General features: G+C 53.0%; 1 protein-coding gene across 1 annotated transcript in view; it reads right to left on the bottom strand.

The window, feature by feature from the left end:
• TERT (telomerase reverse transcriptase) overlaps window positions 1–6,681 on the bottom strand; it is a 53,740-nt gene that overhangs the window by 31,924 nt on the left and 15,135 nt on the right. The gene's annotated exons all lie outside the window — the stretch shown is intronic.

Below are 6,681 nucleotides of genomic sequence, written 5' to 3'. Positions count from 1 at the left end.
GCCGCGCTTCTCCGCCCGCGCGCCGCTCCGGCTCCCAGGGTACAGGGACCCCAGCGAGGGCCCCAGCGGAGAGGGGTCGAATCGGCCGAGGCTGTGGGGTAACCCGAGGGAGGGGCCGTGATGTGGGGGCCCTGGGAACAGGTGCGAGCGGCGACCCCTTCGCCGCTTTCTCAGCTGGGCCTGATCCCGAGACCCAGGGCTGCCCCCAGGTCCGGACGCGGGGCGTCAGGCTCCGGGCACCGCGAATGCGGTGCGTGAAGGGGAGGACGGAGGCACGTTGACGCCGCTGGAGACTAACCCGAGGACACAGCAGCGCTCCCTGGACGGGCACGCGGGGGCTCCCGGAGCGCCTCCCTGCAACACTTCCCCGAGACTAGGGCTCCTTGACACAGGCCCGTCATTTCTCTTTGCAGGTTCTCAGGCGGCGAGGGGTCCCCACCATGAGCAAACCACCCCAAATCTGTTAATCACCCACCGGGGCGGTCCCGTCGAGAAAGGGTGGGAAATGGAGCCAGGCGCTCCTGCCGGCAGCGCATCGGACGCCTCACACCCGCCACAGCTGCCTTGACCCTGGGCCCGCACTCTATCTAGCAGATGAGGCCAACCTCTGGTCGCATCCCGCCCGCACAGGGAGGAGGGCAGCCCCGGGGGGTCCAGGCACCTGGCTCCAAGCCTCGGACTGCACAGCCAGGAGGCCCAACTTCCAGCCCAGCAGTAGAAGACACACGGCTGCTGGGCCCCTCTAGACCTGGGGCCATGGCACATCCACAGGACAGCTGAGGACTTCCCAGGAACCCAGACTCCAGGATGCTCAAGTTTGGATCTAAGGGGCGAGAAACTTCTGGGTCTCCCGAGGCCTTGCAGGGATGCTGTAGCTGAGGATGGCAAACACTGAAATGCTAACAAATGCAACCTTAAATGTAACCTTTCCTACTTTCAGAAACGGGAGGAGGAAATTGCTTTATTTATGGAGCTAGCATTTGAACAGGCCTGGCACCCTCCCTGGGCCGTCACACTCGCTGGAGGTTAGCCTCCTCTTGTAAATACTTAGGATTACAGGTCGCTCTTCTAGAAATCCCCTTAGTGAGCCCGAAGCCTTTTTAAAGGGCTATGTTTGTGAACTGTCTGCCACTAGGGCAAAGGGGCGGTTTGGAAAATTTGTTCCAACAAAAGTTAAGGTTGTAGCTTACTCTGGTTCCCCCCAGAGAAACCAACATAGAAAACATAATTTTAAAAGAGGGAATAGAAGAAACGGAGGCAGAAGATTACGCTGGAGTAATTAACGCCGTGTCCATGGTGAGGAAACGCCTCCCAGCATTCGATGAAGATCGCTGATACCCAGAAGACACCCCAGTATTACGGGCGCAGTTAGTCTGTCTTTGAACAGTTGATGATGTCTTAGTCATCACAGTGTAAAACGTCAAGAATGTTCTAACAACAACAACAAAATTCTATCATTGGATCAAGAATGTTCTAACAACAACAGCAAAATTCTATCATTGGATCAAGAATGTTCTAACAACAACAGCAAAATTCTATCATTGGCCTAAAACACAGCACTTGAGTGGGGTGAGCTTCCTACCTCAGACCCAGATGTTTCTAACCAGAGTAAATTCTGAGCTGGGCGCAGTGGCTCACGCCTGTAATCCCAGCACTTTGGGAGGCCGAGGCTGGCAGATCATCTGAGGTCGGGAGTTCGAGACCAACCTGGCCAACACGGTGAAACCCCGTCTGTACTAAAAATCCAAAAAATTAGCTGGGCATGGTGTCGCATGCCTATAATCCCAGCTACATGGGAGGCCGAAGCAGGAGAATCACTTGAACCTGGGAGGCAGAGGCTGCAGTAAGCCGAGATCGTGCCATTGCACTCTAGCCTGAGCAACAAGAGTGAAACTCCGTCTCAAAACAAACAAACAAACGCACGAAAGAGAGCGGATTCTGTACCAGCAGTGAAAAAAAAAGTATCATTCCTTCCTCCACAGGAGTGAGAGGAATTCCTCTGCCCCTGGGGGAATGGGGAGGGGACTCATTACCAGTAGAGTAGGAGTGATGGACTTTAATTTCTACTTTAATTTCAGTGTTTCAGCACACACGGAGACATTGAGATTCAGGACGGTGTCCACACTCACGCCCTGATTCTACATCAGGTTTCTCCTGGCAGATGGCGACCCACTGGGACCTGAGGCCTGCAGCCTCCCAGCTGCTGGCAGGGTGGGGGGCATCCCTTGCAGTGGGTCCCACGGCATAAGAGGTGGTCACAGAAACTGTGAATACATCAAGAGATGGTATATCCCCAGTCTATGAGGAATTAGAGAAAATATCAAAGGAGGGTAACTCCTGAGTAAAGGGGAAATTGAACTCCATGAACTCCTGACCAATGGGTGTGACATGAGCCCAGGGAAGTTTTAAAATGGTTAAACAGGCAGGGCGCGACGGCTCATGCCTGTAATCACAGCGCTTTGGGAGGCCGAGGCGGGCAGATCATCTGAGGTCAGGAGTTTGAGATCAGCCTGACCAACATGGTGAAACCCCATCTCTACTAGAAATACAAAATTAGCCGGGTGTGGAGCTGCACACCTGAAATCCCAGCTACTTGGGAGGCTGAGGTACAGGAATTGCTTGAACCCAGGAGATGGAGGTTGCAGTAAGCTGAGATCACGCCACTGCACTCCAGCCTGGGCAATAAGAGCAAAACTCGGTGTCAAAAAGTAAGTAAATAAAATAAAATAGCTAAATAAATCACTCGTGCCTGCCCTGATCCTGCCCGGAGGCGCTTCAGCCCTGTCCTTGCATGTTTCTGTGAAGTTTTGTTTTGAAATAATCCTAGATTCGCAGTGCATGGGTTTCCTGTGACTTCTGCAAATCCCCACACACTTCACGCTAGAAGGGCAGCACGGGTACCCTCCTGTGGCACAGAGGCTGGAGGGCTAAGGGCCAGCCGTGCCTTCATGCTGCAGGGCTCCATGGAGGGTCCCTTCCCCGCCTTTTCCAGCTTCCGGAGGCACTTGCAGGCCTGGGTTCGAGGCCCCTTCTCCCTTTTCAGCCTCAGACTGACTCTGCCTCCATGTCCCGAGACTACCCTACTCTGACCCTCCTGCTCGCCTCCTCCCAGAACCCCTGGATTACTTTTTGGCCCTGCAGGTAATCCCAAATGATCCTGGACCTCAGGTTCCTCACGGTGATCACACCTGCAAAGGCCCTGGGGCCGGGCGAGTTCTGTCCACAGGTCTGGGGGAATCAGGATGTGGGTCTCTAGGGCATTATCCTGCCCAGGACACTCGGGCATGGCAAAGATGGCACAGCCTCCAGGTTCCCCCGTCCCCGCTCCCGCATGGTTAGTCTCCCATAACTGAGCCAATACTCTGTCAGAACCAGGAAACTGGCTTTAGTAAAAGGTGTGTGCAGTAGCCCCCACTCCTGCCCCCACGGTCCCTAACCTCTCTAACCACTCCCCTGCCCTGGGGTGAAATTTTCTCATTTTGAGCATGTTGTGTATGTGGAGTCCTATCCCGTGGAGGTAGCAGTTTTGACTCGGCATAATTCCCTTGAGACACCTGATGGCTTTATACACGGCACATTCCTCTTCACCGCGGAGGAACTGTCCACGGCGCGGACGGACCAGTTTGTTTAACCAGTTTGTTAAAGACATTTTAGCAGGGCTTTCCCCACTTTGTAGCTATTAAAATGAAACTGCAGTGGTCGGTCATGGACGGGAGTTTGTACATGATGTGCGTAATCACGTGAATTCCCTGGGCTGTGGGATAAATGTCCAGGAGGGCGATTGCCGGGTCTTTTGGGAAGAAGATGCTTAGTTCTTGTGGAAACTGCCACCCTGCGTTCCAGAGGGAGGGGGGCAGGAAAGTGCTGGGCAGAGAAGGGCGGGTCCCTGGCGAGGGCTCCATACCCAGGCCTGTGCCCATGGACCTAGGTGAGGACAGGCACTCCTACCTTCACACCCAAATGTTGCATTTCCCAAGAGCACCCTGGCCTGCCACGCCCCCGTCCTGTGCCTATAAAAACCCCCAGACCCTAACGGGCAGACACACGCGGCTGGACGTGGAAAGGAGCACAGAAACAGAGGAACACACCGGCAGGCCCCGGCAGATGACAGGGGCGGGGAGCGCCTGGAAATGGAGGTCAGCATGCAGCCAGACGCCAGGAACCTGCACCAGGGGCCACGAGCCAGGTTCAGGCTCAGAGGAGCCAGTCTAGGAGGCGCAGAATCTCCTCCCTTCAATGCGTGTGAGTGTTGGGGAAGGAGACAGACACCCCATGTAAGGAGGAACTGTGTGAGCTGCGTTGCTGAGACAAGACAGGGGAGACAGCAGCGCTGGAACATGGCCCACCCAGGGTTTAGGAAGCTGCTGGAGAAGCTGAGCCCTGGAGAAGCTGAGGCCTGGAGAAGCTGAGGCCTGGAAGCAGGGGGTGTGGGGACAGGGCTGGCCTCAGTGTGGCATCCCAGGGTAAGTCTCTAGGGCAGATGGCTCCCTTGGGAAGCAGCAACCAGGCCCTAGAGTCTGGGGGATTGCCTGCCAGGGCAGCCTCAAGGTCCTGTCTCCCAGGGTCTCCTAGTCTAAAGGAACAGATTGTTCCACCCACTGTTGTCACCCCAGCCTGGTGACTGAAAGCAGCCTCATCTCTCTTGGACTCTAATACATCAGGGATGTGGGCAGGGCTCTGTGGGCCTAGTAAAAGAATAGGCTTGTCATGCCCGAAGATGTTGCTGGAATCGTTCAGTCCTTAAGGGTGAAGACGGATAATGATGGAAGTAACGGTTGCCATCAGTAGAGTCATATAATTTACATGGCCATTCCATGCACACGGCTTCATTACCCTTGGCCCACCCAGGGAAGCAGGCAGGGAAGGGTCGTGTTCGTTTCCACAGGTTCAGGGCCCCGTGACTTCCTGGGTTAGTGTGGGTGGGCCCAGGAAGCTGGTGTGGGGTCCTGAGTCGCACACAGAGTGGCCGCGTTCGCATTGCCCAATGTGGCAGTTCCCAGGGAGGACGGTCAGCAGTCCTGCTGTCAGCCTCCCAGGCTGGGGACACGCTCCCTGGTGGCTTCGCCGCACTCATAGTCCTGCCACCCGGTCCTCTCCTCGTGTACTTTTCCTTGCACCCTAAGCCACCTTATGAAAACCAATAAAAAGTACTTAGGGCAAAAAATCCCTCTGAACGTGGTTATTAAATCTTGGACCTTGGCAAACATAGCTCAGTTCCTGTTTTACGCCTTTGGATTTCTGCACCCCTGAAGGTTATTTGATGAAATCTAAGAAAATAGTAAGATAAAATTATCCATTCGGATGTTGAAAGGTTGAATTTACTCATGGAATTAAGTCTTTCAATCCCGCCGTCGCTGTCCGCCCCCAGCCGCATCCCAGTTTGTTATTAAGCCAGGTTCAGACTCCTCTCTCCAGGGTGGGGGTCTGTGGAGCACTTTGCAAGAGGTTCCTCTGCAGGGGCTTGGAGAAGCCCCGCGGGGTCACTCTGTCCTAGAACAGAAACTGTGAGGGCAAGAGAGGGAGAGAGGAAAGAGGTAAAAGACTGCAGAGCCAGGTGTCTGGTGTTCCCTTGAGAAGGGTGCTTCCATGACTTTCTGTTTTAAAGAAGGCACTTAACTCAAGCTTCCTTCAGAATACACCTCAGTCACTGCTTCAGATGAAAAACAGATTTAAGCCATACTTGGAGGAGCCTTGACTTCTCTCCTTCTGGCATGCGCCTGGGTGAGCACCCTGGCTGCTGGCTTGGGTTTGAGCAGGAGGTTTCTGACTCCTTCCATTCCTGCCGGCCGCCTTTTCCAGGTGGCAACCAGAGCAATCTTTGAAAAGCATAAATAAGGGCACTTCCTGCACTGCTCACCACTCGAGGCAGGCTTCTCATCACCCCTTCCCACCCTAGCTTTCCTGCCCTCAGGTCATCGAGCCTCTGCCTTGCACCTGGGTCTTGGCCAGGGAGCCTTGAAGATCTGAAGTGGCTCAGGTCCGCAGAGCCACCTGCTTCCTGCCAGATACTTTAATTCTTCTGGAGGAAATCACCAACATTTTTGGCTTCAGGATTCATACAGATTAAGTTTAACTAAACGTGAACATGCAATCAAAAATCTCCAAGCATACAAGAAAAACAGCACCATGAATGAGAGATGGAAGAAACAAGACAAGAACATAGTATAATCAGATATGCCAATTCTGCAGCTCGATTTTAGAGATATCTGTAATTATTGGTAATTAATAAAGATTACCTTTCACCATTATTAGCGATTGCTTTAAGGTTTATAGAATGCCTCTTTAACTTCTCCCAGCCTGTCTTTGGTTAAAATTAAGTCACTTACAGAGAGTATGAGCGTCTGACAACAGTAACTTCCACCGCGCCCTCCTCGCGTTTCTGCCATTGTGGCCATAACCTTTACTTCTTCAGAAGCTAGAAACCCCACAATACATTGTTCTTATTTTGGATTAAGTGGTTACTTACCTTTTATAATTGTTTTACTTTTTAATTTCTAATATAGTAGAGTATATATTTATAGGGTACATAACAATTAAAATTTTCATTTTCTTTTTTTTGCTTTTGTTTTGAGAGGGAGTCTTGCTCTGTCACCCAGGCTGGAGTGCAGTGGCATGATCTCAGCTCACTGCACCTTCTGCCTCCCAGGTTCAAGCAATTCTCCTGTCTCAGCCTCCTGAGTA

The sequence above is a fragment of the Colobus angolensis genome, unplaced genomic scaffold (assembly GCF_000951035.1).
Source record: "Colobus angolensis palliatus isolate OR3802 unplaced genomic scaffold, Cang.pa_1.0 Scaffold358, whole genome shotgun sequence".
In the NCBI taxonomy this organism is placed as follows: Eukaryota; Metazoa; Chordata; class Mammalia; order Primates; family Cercopithecidae; genus Colobus; species Colobus angolensis.
Note: the sequence above shows the minus strand (reverse complement) of the source record. Positions and strands in the feature narration are given on the sequence as shown.